We start from the raw sequence: 18,854 nt of genomic DNA on the forward strand, positions 1-18,854 counted from the left end.
ACCCTAACTTTAAATGGGATTTCTCTTTCTATCTCTTGCTGTTGGACTTTGTTGCTAATATATAGGAATGCAGAAGATTTGTGTGGGTTTATTTTGTACCCTGCAACTTTGCCAAAGTTGTTTATTAATTCTAGTAATTTTTTACTTGAATCTCTGGGATTCTCTAAGTAAATCATCATATCATCTGCAAAGAGTGATAACTTAGTTTCTTCTTTGGCTATTTTAATTCCTTGGATATCTTTATCTTGTCTAATTGCTACAGCTAACATTTCTAGTACCATATTAAATAATAGTGGTGATAATGGACAACCTTGTTTCACCCCTGATCTTATTGGGAATGCATCTAGCTTATCCCCATTGCATATAATGCTTGCTGAAGGTTTTAGATAGATACTGCTTATTATTTTATGGAAAGTTCCCTTTATTCCTACATTCTCCAATGTTTTTAGTAGGAATGGATGTTGTATTTTGTCAAAAGCTTTTTCTGCATCTATTGAGATAATCATGTGGTTTTTGTTAGCTTTGTTGTTGATGTGATCGATAATGCTAATAGTTTTCCTAATATTGAACCAGCCCTGTAGTCCTGGTATGAATCCTACCTGATCATAATGTATTAATCTCGTGATAAGATGCTGTATTCGTTTTGCTAGAATCTTATTTAAAATTTTTGCATCTATATTCATTAGGGAAATTGGTCTATAATTTTCTTTCTCTGTTTTGTCTCTTCCTGGTTTGGGTATCAAAACCATATTTGTATCATAGAAAGAATTTGGGAGGACTCCTTCTTCCCCAATTTTCAAGAATAGTGTATGTAGTATTGGAATTAACTGTTCTTTAAATGTTTGATAGAATTCACTTGTGAATCCATCTGGCCCTGGAGATTTTTTCCTAGGGAGTTCATTGATGGCTTGTTCAATTTCTTTTTCTGAGATGGGGTTGTTTAAGTATTCAACTTCCTCTTCTGTTAATCTGGGCAATTTGTATTTTTTAAAATATTCATCCATCTCATTTAGATTATTGAATTTGTGGGCATAAAGTTAGGCAAAGTAGTTTCTAATTATTGTTTTAATTTCCTCCTCATTGGAGGTGAGTTCACCCCTTTCATTTTTAATATTAGTAATTTGGTTTTCTTCTTTCTTTTTTTTAATCAGATTGACCAAAGGTTTATCAATTTTATTAGTTTTTTCATAAAACCAACTATTGGTTTTATTTATTAATTCAATAGTTTTCTTAATTTCAATTTTATTAATCTCTCCTTTGGTTTTCAGTATTTCTAATTTGGTATTTACTTGGGGATTTTCAATTTGTTCTTTTTCTAGCTTTTTCAACTGCAAGCCTAAGTCATTGATCTCCTCTTTCTCTATTTTATTTATGTAAGCATTCAGAGATATAAAACTTCCCCTAATAACTGCTTTTGCAGTATCCCATAAGTTTTGGTATGTTGTCTCACTATTGTCATTCTCTCGAATGAAATTGTTGATTGTTTCTCTGATTTCTTCTTTAACCCAACCCTTCTTTAGAATTAGATTATTTAGTTTCCAATTGATTTTTGGTTTCTCTTTCCATGGCCTTTTATTACATGTAATTTTTAATGCATTATGATCTGAAAAGGATGCATTGATTATCTCTACCTTTCTGCCTTGGATTGTGAGATTTTTATGTCCTAGTACATGGTCAATTTTTGTAAATGTTCCATGTACCGCTGAGAAAAAAGTATATTCCTTTCTATTCCCATTTAATTTTCTCCAAAGATCTATCATATCTACCTTATCCAGAGTTTTATTTACCTCCTCAACCTCTTTCTTGTTTATTTTGAAGTTGGATTTATCGAGTTCAGAGAGGGGGAGGTTGAAGTCCCACACTAGTATAGTTTTGCTATCAATTTCTTCCTTCAACTCCCCCAACCTCTCCTCTAAGAATCTGGATGCTATACCACTTGGAGCATACATGTTTAGTAATGATATTGCTTCATTGTCTATGGTGCCTTTTAGCAGGATATAGTTTCCATCCTTATCCCTTTTGATTAGATCTATTTCTGCTTTTGCTTTGTCTGAGATTAGGATTGCTACTCCTGTCTTTCTTACATGAGCTGAAGCACAATATATTCTGCTCCATCCTTTGACCTTTATCCTATGTGTATCCCCCCGTTTCAAATGTGTTTCTTGTAAGCAGCATATTGTTGGATTATGGCTTTTAATCCATTCTGCTATCCGTCTCCGTTTTATGGGAGAGTTCATTCCATTCACATTCACAGTTATGATTACAATCTGTGTATTTCCCTCCAACCTCTTTCCCACCATTTGTGCTTTTAGCTCTCCCGTCTCCCTTCCCCTCCTCAATAGTATTCACTTTTCTCCCCCTCCTCCTGCAGCCTTCCCCTCCTTCTTTTGACCCCCCTCCCTTTTAGTTCCCTTTACTCTTATTGCTTCTTTCCTCCCTTTTAGCCACCCTCCCCTTTCTTCCCCCTTCCCCTCCTACTACCTATAGAGCTAGGTAGGCTTATCTACTTAAGATTATTATTCCCTCCTTTGAACAAATCAGATGAGAGTACCTCTCAAACAATGCTCATCTCCCTCCCCTCCTTCCCTCTACTATAGTTTTGTACTTCTTCCTGTGATATAATTTGCCATTTTCTGCTTCCCCCTTTCCACACCTCCTATTACATTCCCTTCTCATACTTAAATCATATTTTTGAAATGACATCATTTACTTTATGCCCGTTCCCTCTACATATATCCCTTTTATCATAATAGCTGCACAGTTCTCAAGATTAACAGGTATCATCTTCCCTTAGAGGGAGGTAAACAGTTTACCCTAATTGAGTAGCAAGTTTTTGTTTTTGTTTTTTCCCCTCTGTTTACCTTTTTATGATTCTCTGGAGACCTGCGTTTGAAGATCAAATTGTCTATTGAGTTCTGGTGTTTTGGTCAGGAAGCTCTGGAAATCCCTTATTTCGTTGAATGACTTTCTCCTTGCCTGAAATGTTATGCTGAACTTTGCTGGGTAGTTGATCCTTGGTTGAAGTCCCAACTCCTTTGCCTTACGGAATATTGGGTTCCAATTCTTTCGATCTTTTAATGTAGAAGCTGCAAGGTCCTGTGTGATCCTGAGTGTGTGTCCTTGATATTTGAATTGTTTCTTTCTGGCTGCTTGTAGTATTTTCTCCTTCACTTGATAGCTCTGGAATTTGGAAACTATATTTCTTGGGGTTTTGAGTTTGGGATCCCTTTCGGGAGGGGAAGGGTGGATTCTTTCGATGACTATTTTGCCCTCTGAGTCTAGTACTTCTGGACAGTTTTCCTTGATGATTTCCTGGAAGATATTGTCCAGACTCTTTTCTTCATCATGGGTTTCTGGCAGGCCAATAATTCTTAGATTTTCTCTCCTGGATCTATTTTCCAGGTCAGTTGTTTTTCCAATTAAATATTTTACATTTTCTTCTATCTTTTCATTCTTTAGATTTTGTTTGACTGATTCTTGTTGCCTCATTGAGTCATTAGTTTCTACTTGCCCAATTCTAATCTTCATCGTAGTGTTTTCTTCAGTTAGCTTTTCCATCTCCTTTTCCATCTGACCAATTTTTCCCTTTAGGGAGCTATTTTCTCCATTTAATTTTTGTACTTCTTTTTCCAATCGACCAATTTTCCCAGTTAGGTTTTGGATTTCCTTTTCCATCTGATCAATTTTCCCAATTAGGTTTTGGGTTTCCTTTTCCATTTGATTAGCTCTTCCTTTTAGGGAATTATTCTCTCCAGTTAATTTTTGAACTTCCTTTTCCATTTCTTCAATTTTCTTTTTCAGGGTGATGTTCTCATCAGTGAATTCTTTTTTTATAGTTTTAAAATCATTGGCCAGTTTTTCTTTTATATCCTTCTTCAGACGTTCCAGGTAATCTAGTTGTGCTTGCGAGAAATTCATAGTCCCATATGAGGTTTCAGATGGAAGTACAGTCTCAGCACTAACCTCTTTGGTGTTTGTGTTTTGGTCCTTATCCCCATAGAAAGATTCTATGTTTTTTTCACTTTTCGTCTGCTTTTTCCGATTCATGATGTTGGCTGAGTGTTGTAGCTTTTGGTTCTTTCAGTCAGAAGGTACAGATCTTTAAGTTGAGCTGATGTGTGTCTGGGCTAAAAGCAGGCTTTTGGTTTTTGTTTCCCCGATTAACCCTGGGGTTAGCTTGTTAGGTGTGTGGGAGGTGTGGTCTGGTCTCAGGCTATCTCCTCAGCTGACTTGAGGCAAAGGCAAGGTCAGGGGATGGTAAAGCTTCCCTGTTGTCTTCCCTTTTCCCCTGGAGGGCTGGGGCACGCCTAGAAGCTAATGCGTGTTCCCGCCCCTCCTGGGGCTCGTCTCCTGGCTCTGAGGCTTGCCTGGGTCTCAGTGCGAATTTTCTCTGCCCTGGGTCGTCTGTCCCTCCAGATCGCCTCCACCACAGTAGGAAGAATTCCCCTTTGCCACTTTTCCAGCCTCTGGTGTTATGAGACCACCCGCCCCCTTCTGCTGTTCCCGCTGATCCAGGATTAATCTGGGGAAGAATTTTATGGTTCCCTCAAGGTCATCAGGGGGGAGGAGAGAGCACTTACTGATCACTCTGCCATCCCAGTTCCTGGAAGTTCAAGTAGTGACCCACCGAAGTCCGTCTTCAGGCTGAATATTTCAAGGGCTGCTGCGGTGATGTCTGGCACTCAGCGGCTCTCACCGGCTCGGCCTGGCTTATCTCCTGCTCCGCTGGTCTCGCCCGCCACTCTCGGGCTCCTCTGGTCCCCTCCGCCCTGCTGCGCTGACTGCGTTGCGCTGTGCGCCAGGGTCTTGCCCCCGCAGAACAGATCCCTCCCGTGGACCCTCCGGTCCAGCCTGGGCTCCGAATCCATCAAAGTCCGTCACCCACTGGATTCTACATCTCCAAAGTCTGGTCAGACTCTCCCCCCAGAGATATCCAGAGGAGTTTTTCCAGGAGCTTAGGTGAGTCGTTGCTTTCACTCTGCCATCTTGTCTCCGCCCCCCCTAAAATAACCTTTTAGGCCAAGGATATTTGCCATCTTATCAACATGTCTAGTCCATCAAAGTCTCATTCTCTGTAATAGATTTTGAATGCTTGGCAGTTCAGCATGAGAAACAGCTTCAGAGTCTGATACCTTATCTTGTCAGGAGATCTTCAGAAGTTCCCAAGGACCATTCAAATGAAAAAAAAATTAATTTTCCTGGCATAATGCTAGTATATTGTCAAGATTTCATAGGCATAAGACAATGAGGTCAGCACAAGGGCTCTGTAGAAGTTCAGCCTGGTAAGTAATCTAATAATTCTTCTCTCCCACACTATTTTTCGGAGTGTTCCAAACACTGAGCTAGCTCTGGTAGCGTGTGCATCAACCTCATCATCTGTGTGTACATGCCTGAAAAGTATACTGCCAAGGTCAGGAAAAATATACATGTATGCATGATGTAGGAAGTTCAGAGGAAACTAGTACCTTTGGTGTGGAAGCTATAGAATCCTTTCTAGGGCTACTCTTCATCTTTGGTGTTCACTTGATTCACCCAGCTCTTATGTGTGGCTGAAGGAAAGCTGTGGCATGCTCAGTAGCCACACCAGGAGTGATGTCGCGAGACTGATGACTGCTACGTTTTTGCCTCCAATTAAATCCGATTTATTCACCATACCATTTACCATTTTTACCTACCTCAAAGTCCTGTGGCAACATGGAAGTGACAAAGAAGCAGGTTAAGATACACTGTCAAAACACTGCAAACAGGTGGCCCAAGCAATAGGATCATCTTCTCACTGGGCTGAAGGAGCAATGGGATTTGGCAGAAGCCTGGGTGTATGATCAGCCTTTTGTAAAGACCACACCACTCACCTCATGGTTTACAGACGGGGCCAGACAAGATTTTCTAAAACTTTTCTGTTTCACCCAAACCTGTCCTGCTTATTAATGTAGGTGTGGACTCTACCTTGTGTAGAAATACACACATGCAAAAACATATGCAAAACCTTTTGTGAAGATGATTTCACTCACCATCAGTACATGGAATGTGCGATGCTTGTGGAAAACACAAACTCCAGTAGTTTTGAAAGAAAAACAGCTCTTGATGTGAGAAAACTCAGCAGATATTATATCCAAATAGCAGCCCTGAGTGAAGAAAGGCTAGCAAATGAAAGTCAGCTTGCTAAGTCAGAGCTGAAAACATAGTTTTATGGAGTAGCCACAAAGACGGAGAGTGCCATGAATCTGGTGTAGGTTTCACAATAAAAAACTAATCTAGTCACCAAGTTTTACTTCTCCCAAAAGGAGTGAATGACAAGATCGTGACAGTGTATTCCCACCTATAAAAAGTGCCATGACACCATCAACAGTGTGTATGATCCCACTGTGACAAAACTAGAAAGAAAAAAATGTGAAGACGTGGTGACCCTCATCAGCAATGTTCGAAAAGAGGAAGAGCTTTCAATTCTGGGTGAATTTAGTGATGGAGCAGGCAGAGACTTTCGTTGTAGGCACAAGGTTATATCCATCTCCAGAGAAAGAACTGATGGATTCTGAATATACATTGAAGCATACATTTTAAAGATTTTTCTTTATTTTTCTTGGGTTTTTAATTTTGATCTATATTTTGGTTTACAACATGACTAATATGAAATATGTTTTGCTTGACTACACATGTATAACTTGTATTAAATTGCTTGTCTTATCAATAAGCAGCATGGGGAGGAAGTGAGAGAATTTTGAACTCAAAATGAATGCTAAAATTGTTTTTACATGTAATTGGGAGAAAATAGTATTCTAAATAAATAATGATATAAACCTAAAAGATGATATTATTTCACTCTTGTACTCAATGTGCCAGCAAATTTGAAAAACTTAACAATGGACCCTTCTTTGGAAAAGATCAGTTTATATCCCAACTCTGAATAAAGGCAATGACGAAAAATGCTCAATTTACCAAACAAATATTCTCATTTCGCATGGCAACTAGCTTATACCTGACATTCTTCAAGCTAGGCTTCAACAATATGTGACCCAATAATTACTAGAAGAGAAGGCTGGTTTTCAGGAAGGCAGAGGAGTTAGAGACCAAATTGCCAGAATTCACTGAAATATGGAGAAGTCAAGGAAGTTCCAAAAAAAAAAATACATTACTTCTGCTTCACTGACTACAATAAAATTTTTGATTTTTGAATCATAACAAAATGTGGCAGGTCCTCAAAGTGTTAGGAATAACAGATCATCTCATTTCCCGAGGAAGCCGTATGTGGACAAAAAAGCAGAAATTAAAACTGAACAGCGAACAAGTGATTGGTTTAAGATTGGAAAAGGAATAGAACAAGGCTCTATGTTGTTATCCTATTTATTTGACTTATATGCAGTGCATGTCATATAAAATGCAGGCTGGATGAATCGAAAGCCAAAATTAAGATTACTGGGAGAAATATCCACAATCTCATATATAAAGACAATATTACTCTGATGGCATAAAGTGAAGAATTAAGACTTTTGGCGAGGGTAAAAGGAAAGAGTGCAAACACTCTCTTGAAATTTAAACAAGTTTTTAGCAACTGGTCCAATTACTTCCTGAAAAATAGAGAGAGAAGAAATGGAAGCAGTCAGATTTTATATTCTTGGTTTCAAAGATAACTGCAGAATGCAACTATACTCATCAAATTTAAAGACACTTGCTCTTTTGAAATAAAGTCGTTGCTAATCTTCACAGTATACTAAAAAGAAGAGATATCACATTGCTGACAGAAGTTCATATAGGAAAATCTATTTTTTCCTACTAGCAATATATGTATGTGAAAATTGTACTGTAAAGCAAGCTTGATACCACATAATCATTGCTTTTGAATTGTTATTCTGGAGAACACATTTAAGAGACCCTTGTACACCAAGAAGATCAACTCAGTCTGTATTTAAATAGCTGGAAAGTCAAATACGAAGTTGAAATACTTTGGGCACATTACAAGAGGACAGTACTCACTGGAAAAGACCCTGATGCTGAGAAAGTTTGAATCCATAAGGGGAAGTAGAAGGTAGAGAATGAGAAAAGTAGACGAGGTGGATAGTCACAATAGGCATGAACTTGGACAGACTTTGGGAGACAATGGAAGATAGAAGTGCCTTGGGTGTTATGATCCTGGGGATCCAAAAAAAACCCAAAAACAGTTGTACATGTCTGAACAATTGCACAACATCAAAAAGGCATTCATAATATCTTTTTATTGTTGTTTTTGCTAAATGTATTTAGGAGATAAGAAACATCGGGTGATATTGTTATAAAACTTAAAGGATTTTAAAATATTGAAATGTGTTAAACCTACATATTGTCAGTTTCCGGCTTGTGGAGTATGTAAACCTGCATTTTAGGGATAGATGATTTCATAGACTTAGGTCTTCCTTTCCCCTTTTCTTTAATTCATTTAAAGAAATATTGTCAAGTAAAAAAACTAAGTTTTTATAAGTTGCCATATGATATATTGCACAGTGAGTTGACCAAATACCACCTCTGACACATTTTGGCTATGAGATCATGGAAAATCTTTTTGCCTTTCAGTATTTTAGACAGTTTTCTAAGATTCTATGTTACATAAAATCTCTTCTTAAATTGATAGAATGCGCTTCATCAAGCAAGAACTCCTTATAGCAATGAAATCACAGATTCAATCTTTATTTCAATCTGTATATGTATGCCTGGAGGATAGTAAGTGACATTCTAGAAAAGTATTTTGTAAATTGTAAAGGATTACAGTAGTATGAGGTTATATGTCTCCAAAGTCTTAGGGACTTTGGGAAAGAAGTGTTTCTTATGGGATGCAGGGAAAATATTAATAGAGGCATAGGCCACGAGTGCCTGAAATGGAATGTGATCTAGTAATGGGCACTAGACCAACAGGAAGGAACAAAAGTCACACAAAAAAATTACGGGTAAAAAGAGATGAATTTTGGTGCCGTGAGACATCAGCCAATATGCTGCCATTTTCCTGATAATCAAAAATTAAAGATCAGAGATTGGTGCTGAAAACTGGTTACTGTTGTGAGGGATTAAAGTTTAGGATAAAACTCTTCAAAATGGTCAAATCTGTATATTAACTCTGTTAAACAGAAAAGGATGCTATTCCTTTAATATTGTCTCATTTCTACATTTGTATGTGCATAGTTATTTACATTTCTCTCTCCGCCTCACTAATACCTGCATTCTGTACTCCTGTACCACTGCCCTGTGTTTTCCATTAAGAAAAATCATTTTCAGATATTTGGTGAATGTGATTGTGTGTGAGAGAAGGAGGAGAGAAGAGAAGAGGAGAAAAAAGGAAAGGAAGGGGAAGAAAGGAGAAGAGAAATATGGGGAGGAGAGGAAAGGTGAAAGTAGAGGATAAGGGGAGTAGTGACAGAAACTTAAGCAAGAACAGAGAATGAAACAAAATGAAAACGACAAGGATGAAATTTTGAAGAGAGCTATGTATTAACGTACCTGTCCAGCACAGACTGGCACAAGCAAACAATTGACAACAACAGCAACAATAACATGATTACAGAAATAAAAACTTCTCGGTAATGATGCCATTAAGTGGCAGGCTTCTGTCTGTATAACACTATAATTTTTAATCTCCTTCGTTCAAACTTGAAACAGGCCTGATGACAGTAGAGCATGATTTGAATAAGAATGTTGAATATAGAGACTGAGTGTGGATTGTTTAAGAGTCACTTCCCATCCCTCTTCTTCACATAAGGAGGTATGGCTGCTTATATCTTCTGCAAGACGTTTATTGCATTTTTTTCCTCCTTTATCAGAGATGAGCTTATATTTTATGATCTTTCCATTTATTTGGAGAAAGTCATGGGTATTATTCTTTTTTATTCTTATTGTTTTACTCTCTATCAATTTATATAAATTTTCCTGTGTTTCTTTGGATTCCTCATTTCTATTTTTTTTCCTGCTCGTAATAGCCAAAAACATGTTCTGTATTTGTAGTCATTCAGTAATAATAATAAAGTGTAGCTAATCCGGCCTAGTTCCTTGATACCACAAATTTTGGCACTATAAATATTTTGGTACATATTTCACATTTAATTTACTTTTAATGATATTAGGATTCATTTCAAGTAGCAGAAATTGCAAATAAGAAATGGAAAATTTTGAATAACTTTTTCTTCTTAAAATTCCTTTGAATATTATAAGAACATTTAAAATATGCCTGTTAAATCTATGGGTGAGGAAAGAATTTATGACCAAACTAAAGTTACAGGACATCACGGAAACAAAATGGATAATTTTAACTACATGAAACCAAAATATTTTTGCACAACCAAAGGCAATATAGTGAAGATTAGGAATAAAGCAGTAATTTTTTGAGATGGTGCTAAATGGCAATTGTTTTTCCTAATAAAATAATCACTTCTCAGGCCTATAGGAAATGATCAAAATATAAAAAAGAACCCTTCCCCAAATAATAAAGTGTCAAAGGATATGAACAGACAATTTTGAAAAAAGGAATTCAAAACTTTATATACTCATATTTTTAAATGCTGTAAATCTGTATTAATTAGAGAAATGCGTAAAAGGTACAGTTCTGAAGTACGTCCACACAGCTTTCAGATTGGCAAACATGATAAAAAAAATTACAAAGGCCAGAAGAATGTGAAAATATTGAGACAATAATGAACTTTTGGTGGAGTTGTAAACTTGCCCAGCCATACTGGAGAAAAATTTGAAACTATGCCCAAAAGTCTATAAAAGTACACATACCCTGTGATCCAGCATTAATAATAATAGGAATGCATCTCAAATATACCTAAGGAAATGGTCCTACATTTACAAAAAAGCATATTGATACCAGCTCTGTTTTCCGTGGCAAAGAATTAGAAATAGAGAGGAGGCCCATCGTTTATGGAATGACTGAACAATTAGTGATCCATATTTGTGATGAAGTACTATCGTTCTCTAAGAAATATCTAGGGTGATAGATTCAGAAAAAAAAAAACAAACCTGGGAAGACTTGTATGGACTGATAGATATTGAAGTGAGCAGAACCAGTAGAGCATTGTACCCAGTAACAGCAGTATTTTAAGTATGGTCAACTTGAAAGTCTTACCTCCTGTAATGAAGGTAATTATACAAGACAGTTACAAAGAACCCATTATAAAAAGTGCAAACCACTTTCAGATAAAGAACTGATGAATTCTCAGTGCATATTGAAGCACATTTTTTTCCTATTTTCTTTGTCTTGCATTCTGTTTGCAACATGGAGAATATGAAAATATGTTTTCCATGATTTCACCTATGTAATTGACATTACATTTGTTGCCTTTTCAGTGAGTAGGAGACATGGTTGGTAGGAGCAAGAGAATTAGAAACTCAAAATTTAAAAAAAGCCAAGAATAAATAATATATTATTAAAAATAAAATCACACATAATCATATATATGATGTGTATAATAAAAATAAATTGAAGAATGACCAAATGAAAAATCCATTGAAAACAGTTTGACAACTTCATAGATAACCCAGGTTACATGTAATCAAATACATTTACTAAACCTAAGAGACATAATTACTTCTAACAGAGAAACAATGAAAGTTTTCATTATAAGAACAAGGATAACAACCCTATTGTGTGTCATCCTGTTAGGATTCTAGTGCAATCAAATTCATAAATTCTGCCCCAAAGTTTTGGGTTTGGAGAAAAGGAACACAAGGAACTGTTCCATCTCCCATTCACCATACTCTTTAAGCTTCATTACCTTAAGAAAAACTTGACCTTAAGGAAAACTAACATCACACTGAAATTTGACATGAGTTTATGAATCGTGGGTGTATCAAGTCAAACAAGTAGGAATTATGAATTAACTGTTATCATCTGCAATTGACATGATTGAGAAAATGATATATAGTGTCAAAATCAAATGACATGAATGAAAATGCAACAATATTAATAATAAAATTTAAAATACATATGTAATATGTGTATACGTGTATGATATAGAGCAGGATTTCTGACACTTTTCTACTCATGACTGTTTTTCCCTGAGAAATTTTTAAGTGACCTTGGATATATACTTATGTCAAATAGGTAAACAAATCAAATATTTACTGATAATAAATCATAAAGACATTTATTTTAAAACAATTCTTTGGTATACATATAGGTTTACAATTTATTAAAAATGAAAGCAAATTTGCATATTAATGAGAGATGTACTCATTTATTTTTACATAAGAAATTAAATCTTGGCAGAATATTTGACACTGCAGGACGTAGAGCATGTTCAATGATTTTGAGAGTTGATTCATATTTTGATTTTACAAGCATCAACGTTGACAATGCTGCTTCACAGAAATACATAGTACAGAATGGCAGAAGTATGATGTAAGATGTAGAAATAAGTAGTAAGAATTAAAAAGAAATTGTTGGAAATTCTGTCCTAATCATAAGCCAAAATTCACTTAATGATTTTTGTATGCACAATAAAAACACTGCAATTCATAACATACAATAGACTCAAACCTGAGCAGAAGTCTTTCTGGTCACATTTGTTGGCTGTGTGTTTTGTGACGGCATATGTGGAGGAAAGAGCACGTGTTGTGTGTTCAGAACCAAAGCTGCAGTGAAGTTGTGGGATTCAACATGGACAAGCACCAGTAGAAACATGTTGTATTCATAAAGCATTTGATTTTACATTAATTTTGGTCAGTGTGCATTCAGAAACCTTTTTACTGTTCCTAAATGTTTTTGCAAACCCCACAGTCAGTTTGTACACAGTCTGTACACACAGTTTAAGAATCACTGACCTAAGTCACTTCGGTAGCAATTTCTTCACTGCCAGAATAACATCTTTATTTCTCAGACTGCTTATCAAAGGGTTGAACATTAGGATCACATTTGAGTAGATAAGAGACAGAACTTTTTCTATTTCTGCTGATTTTATGGAATTTGGTAAAAAATATGAAATGATACCTGGCCCGAAAAACAGGCTAGCCACTGCGAGATGCGAAGAACAGGTGGAGAAGGCTTTCTATCTCACTATAACTGATGAAAGTCTCTGGAATGTGGCAATGATTTTGATGTAGGACCCAAGTATCATCAGAAATGGAACAATTTCAGACAGGAAAGAACCAGCATAGGAGTATAATTCATTCACAGTGATGTTCCCAGAGGCAAGATTTAGTAATGGAAGAACATCACAAAAAACATGATTGAGAAGGTTAGAACCACAAAAGGGCAGAGAGAAAATCTGGTATGTTTGTCCTATTGGAATAGGAATTTCACTCATCCAGGAGTCAACCACAAATCTTTTGGCTCATGATGAGAGCATAGTTCAAAGGGTTACAGATGGCCATGTAACAATCATAACCCATCACCGCTAGGAGAAAGCACTTGATGCCTCCAAAAATAAGAAAGAAACAAAGTTGTGTAGCACATTCCAGAAAAGAAATATTTCTCTTTTGTGTCAAAGGTTTTTAAGCATTCTGGGAAGAGTCACTGATGTGTAACAGATTTCTAGGAAGGAAAAGTGTCTAAGAAAAAAATACATGGGTGTTTTTAAAGTAGGATCTGCCTTACTAATTAAAATGATGAGGCCATTTCCCACCAGAACACTTATATAGATGAGCAAGAAAATATTAAATAGAAATCCTTGATGGTTGGGAAGGTCCCCAAATCCCAGAAGAATGAATTCAGTCACAACAATGACATTTGCTATTGCCATGTTGACTGTGACTCCCACATTGGGGAATGATGAATTTTGGGAAGTGAAGGTTCTTTCCTAAGCTATGATTTATTTTCTTTTCTATAAATGAAAAAAAAATAATTGGTCTATTTTTTGCCTTCTCATCTCTAGCATACTCTATTTTATAAACTTAGGTTAACAATTGAACAATAATTTATTTCTATTATTCATTTCAGTTTAATTGTATAAAACCATGATAACACTGACATTTTCTCTACAAATTATACTCAGAGAGTTTCCTATATGTCTAAAGGGTTTAATGACTACTTTGGAAAATTAATGTCAATATGTATTTGAGGTCAAACTAGAGTCTTCATCCTCCTGCTTAAAAGAATCAGTTTTTTCACAAAAGGTCCAGAATATCAAAGGGACTAATGAAAAGAAATGCTTGGGAAGGTGGCCTAGTGCTACCAGACCTCAAACTGTACTATGAAGCAGCAATTATCAAAACCACTTGGCATTGGCTAAGAAACAGAGAGGTAGACAAGTGGAATAGACTTGGCACTCAAGATGCAATAGGCAAGGAATATAGCAACCTTCTGTTTGATAAACCCAAGGACCCCAGCTTCTGGGATAAGAACTCATTGTTTGACAAAAATTGCTGGGAAAACTGGATAACAGTGTGGCGGAAATTAGGCATAGACCCATACCTGACACCGTACACAAGAATAAAGTCCAAATGGGTACATGATTTAGGTATAAAGATTGATACCATGAATAAATTGGAGAAGCAAGGAATAGTGTATTTATCAGATCTATGGAGAAGAGAAGAATTCTTTACTAAAGGAGAGATAGAATGCATTATGAAATGCAAAATGGATAACTTTGATTACATTAAACTGAGAAGTTTTTGCACAACCAAACCCAATGTAACCAAAATCCGGAGGGATGTAGTAAATTGGGAAAGAATTTTTACAGCTAAGCTCGGGGATAAAGGTCTCATTTCTAGAATATATAGAGAACTGATCCAAATGTATAATCATACAAGTCATTCCCCAATTGATAAATGGTCAAAGGATATGAACAGGCAATTTTCAGAGGAAGAAATTAAAGCTATCTATAATCATATGAAAAAATGCTCTAAATCACTATTGGTTAGAGAGATGCAAATCAAAACAACTCTGAGGTACCACATCACACCTATAAGATTGGCAAACACGATAGAACAAGAAAATGATAAATGCTGGAGAGGATGTGGGAAAGTTGGAACACTAATTCATTGTTGGTGGAGCTGCGAGCGCATCCAACCATTCTGGAGAGCAATTTGGAACTATGCCCAAAGGGCTACAAAAATGTGCATACCCTTTGACCCAGCAATATCGCTACTAGGACTATATCCCCAAGAGATCACAAAAATGGGAAAGGGTCCCACATGTACAAAAATATTTATAACAGCACTCTTATGTAGTTGCCAAAAACTGGAAGTCAAGGGGATGTCCATCAATTAGGGAATGGCTGAATAAATTATGGTATATGAATGTAATGGAGTACTATTGTGCCATAAGAAATGATGAACAAGAAGACTTCAGAGAGGCCTGGAAGGACTTATATGACCTGATGCTGAGTGAAAGGAGCAGAACCAGGAGAACTTTATGCACAGCAACAACCACAGTGTTTGAGAGTTTTTTCTGGTAGACTTAGATTTGTGTAATAACACAAGAACTTCTTACCAAAAAAAAAAAAATCCCAATGGAGGATCTCAAGGCAAAATGCCTGCCACACTCAGAGAGAGAAATATGGAAGTCACTCACATATTGTAGCAGATCATGTTTGTGTATGTGTATGTGTTTGTGTATCATGTTCTGATTTGTTATACGATTTCTTTCATTTATCTTAGTCTGACTACATAGCATGACTATAGTGAAAATATACTCAATAGGAAAGTATATGTAGAATGTATACAGAATTGTATGCAGTCGTGGGGAGGGAGGGGGGTAGTGGGGAGTAGGTGGGGAGGGATAAAATCTCAATTGTATGGCAGTGATTGTTAAACATTACAAAATAAAAAAAAAAGAATCAGTTTTTTCTTAAACCAGTATACCAATCACAATTCCTATTATAATATTTTTATCTAATAACAACAATAGTAGCAATGGCATAATTGTAATAACTATTATTTAGGAATAACTTTTTTAAATCAATGCAGCCCATAGAAAATACAAATAAATTCCAAGTCACATGAGAAAAACTCTCCATAGGATACAGACCTAGTGTTATTTTTTAAATTAATTGTAAAGCATTGATTTTCCCCATCTCTGTTTACTAGAGTTTTCCCAAAGATGCTTCAAATGAAACTAAAGACCAGCTTACATTTCCATATACTCTTTTTCAATAAAAAAACATGGTCACAATAATTCACAAAGTATTACATATAAATAATCAGTTTCAAAACATCTTTCACAAGGGTTTCTAACTGAACTCCATTAAAAAAAACCTATGGTGATTAAAACAGAAATTACTTGGTATGGAAGTTGTTGTAATTAAGCTCTAACAAGTGAGGTTTTTTTTTTAACGTTCTAATGTTTACTTTAACACAATTTTGGTTGCATGATAGGACATTTAGTTTGAACCGATTCTCAAGGAAAACTGATAAATCATCTTAAGTGGTATTTATAAGCTCAGTGCTTATGTCATTATTATAATATCACCAGTTAGAGGAATATGAGCATCCTTAAGAACCAAATATTGCAGAAACCTCAGGCAATTACTCTCCAATTTTTCTCTCAGGATACCTTCCCACTTTTAACAATTATTGAAGACCTTCTCCACCTGAAGCTTTTATACATACTTACATATCTATATCTATATCTATATCTATATCTATATCTACATCTATATCTATCTATCTGTCTATCTATCTGTCTGTGCAGGTTATATCTACCAGCATTTACTACGTTAGAAATTTAATGATTTTAGCATTATTATGAAAATAGTTTTAATATTTGTTTCCCCATGTAAAAGTCAGGAGGGCACCCAGGTGGCCCCAGAGTAGTGCCCTAAATATATTGAGGAGCAACATGAGATTCAGAGTCATTGCAGGAAGCCTTTTTGTCTGACCTCTGAATGTAGTTTTCTTTATCTTAGTTCTTTCTGAGTCCTATTTTCATGGAAGTCCTTAATGCACTTAAATAAATACCTTGTTCTCTTTATTGTTTTGACTGCCTGGCCTGTTGAACTGGGAGCCACTTATTTTGAATTCTGGTCCTGATCCTTTAACAACTTGTTGAAGGCATCTAGGTCTCAACGAATAGATCACTGGGCTTACTCAGCTTACTAGATGTTTGACCCCTGGGAAATAACTATTCTATGCCTCAGTTTTTTGGAGCTTAAAATGGGGACATTAATAGCCTCTACCTCAGAGCTTTATTGTAAAGATCAAATAAAAATATTTTTAAAACATTTAGCAAGATGCCAGACATTTAATTCATTATTTGTCTCATCTGACAAACGTTCAAGTATTCTCTCTCCTCCTGAGAACTTTAGTAATTCTGAAGTTCAAGATTATTATTATTTTAAAGCCTTCTCTCATCCTCCCTTGTCTAAACCTACAGTAGTCTCTACCTTCTTTGCATTAAAACAGGACCTTTTGTTGTACCACACACTTCATTGCTCAGTGCTTACTGTCTTAGAACATTCTTGCTATTTTATAAATGCTTATCCTGGGCTTCCAATGAGGTGTTAAACTTATTGAATATGAAGGTCATGCCTTATGTAGATTATGTAGCCTGAATGTAGTCAAAGTTCAATGGTTGTTTCTTGATTATTAATAGCTGAAATTCATTGTCCACATGACAGTATGTGAGAGACACTAGTCAGCAAGAAGAAGTCAATATCTTTGTGACTTACGTTCTAATTGACTCAGGACGAGTAATTTAATCTCCAAGTCTCAGTTTCCTCTTCTGTAATATGAGGTACCTGGAAAAAATGTCCTTTACGGTCCCCTCCATCTGTGAAAATCTGATCCTCTGATTGAAAATCATTCTATTCAAAAATATCACTTAATTTCATCATAACTGAAAATGTACTATTGGCAATAATGTACCTTCCATATCCAACACTCTATGTTTTAAATTCCCTCTCCTAAAGCAGTGGTCTATAGACTTTTTTAATCATACATATGTATCAGTTTAAAAAAATGAATCTCAAATATATGTGTATGTTTACCAATGTACTAACACAAGACATAAAACAAAGTTATAAAATTTCAAAGACAAGATTAAGGTAAAATAATATTTTATGTCTGAGTAAGATTATGATATTGCCCATACTGAACTTAAAAAAAGAGAAAACTTCATGGAGAAGGGAATGTATAAAAAGATTTAAAACCTTGAACCAGGGGTATTAACCACCATATTCCTACGATAATACAAAATAGAGGCAATGAAAACCTAAATTAAACTTCTGACAATGAGAAGAGGACATTACCTTAGAGGCGTTTTGAATAGAGAATAAAAAGGAAAGTAACTTTTTCCAAAAGTACAGTCTGTCTGTCTGTCTTCATATATAAATATCTCACTTGACAAATAATATTTTAAAGAGGAAAAATAATATCAGCAAAACAGATTGATACATTGGAATGACCAAAAACTTACAACATATAGCACCTTTGGGCTTCCCACCACTATATTGGGGCATGCTGGTGGTGTCTTCTCATATCTCTTCTTTTCAATACTGTTTGATTTTTACAATTTCATAAATATACTTCTTTTGCATATTTGTCATTGTTTTATTTTTCATGTTTATATTTTATCTTTTTCTATTTATATTGCTGTTGTCACTATGCACAATATTTTCGTAATTCTCCTTACTTCATTGTGCTCCAGTTCTAACATATCTTCGCATGCTTTTCTTTTTTTTCCTCTTTCATTTTGTTTATTTTTTACTTTATTTTTCATTTTTATCACAGTTCATATCACATAAAACAATTCCAGCTTTTGGTCAGGTGATACCTCTTTTTAAAGCTTTTATAATATAGACCAAAAAAGAATTTTTTAAAATATATTACACAACTGAGACACAAATAATATTTATGTATGCTAACTTCACAAGCCCTTGACCTAATTGTCTCCACAACATTGCTAAGAATTAAAGGACCGTAACTTCTTGTTGTTCTAAAGTCCAAAGCCTAGTAGCTTA

At 35.6% G+C, this 18,854-nt stretch overlaps 1 pseudogene; it reads right to left on the reverse strand.

Moving 5' to 3' along the window:
* Positions 1 to 12,785: 12,785 nt before the first annotated feature.
* Positions 12,786 to 18,550, reverse strand: LOC140516764 (olfactory receptor 10AG1-like; annotated as a pseudogene).
* Between the last annotated feature and the right edge of the window lie 304 nt (positions 18,551 to 18,854).

Source organism: Notamacropus eugenii, chromosome Y (assembly GCF_028372415.1).
Source record: "Notamacropus eugenii isolate mMacEug1 chromosome Y, mMacEug1.pri_v2, whole genome shotgun sequence".
Classification (NCBI taxonomy): Eukaryota; Metazoa; Chordata; class Mammalia; order Diprotodontia; family Macropodidae; genus Notamacropus; species Notamacropus eugenii.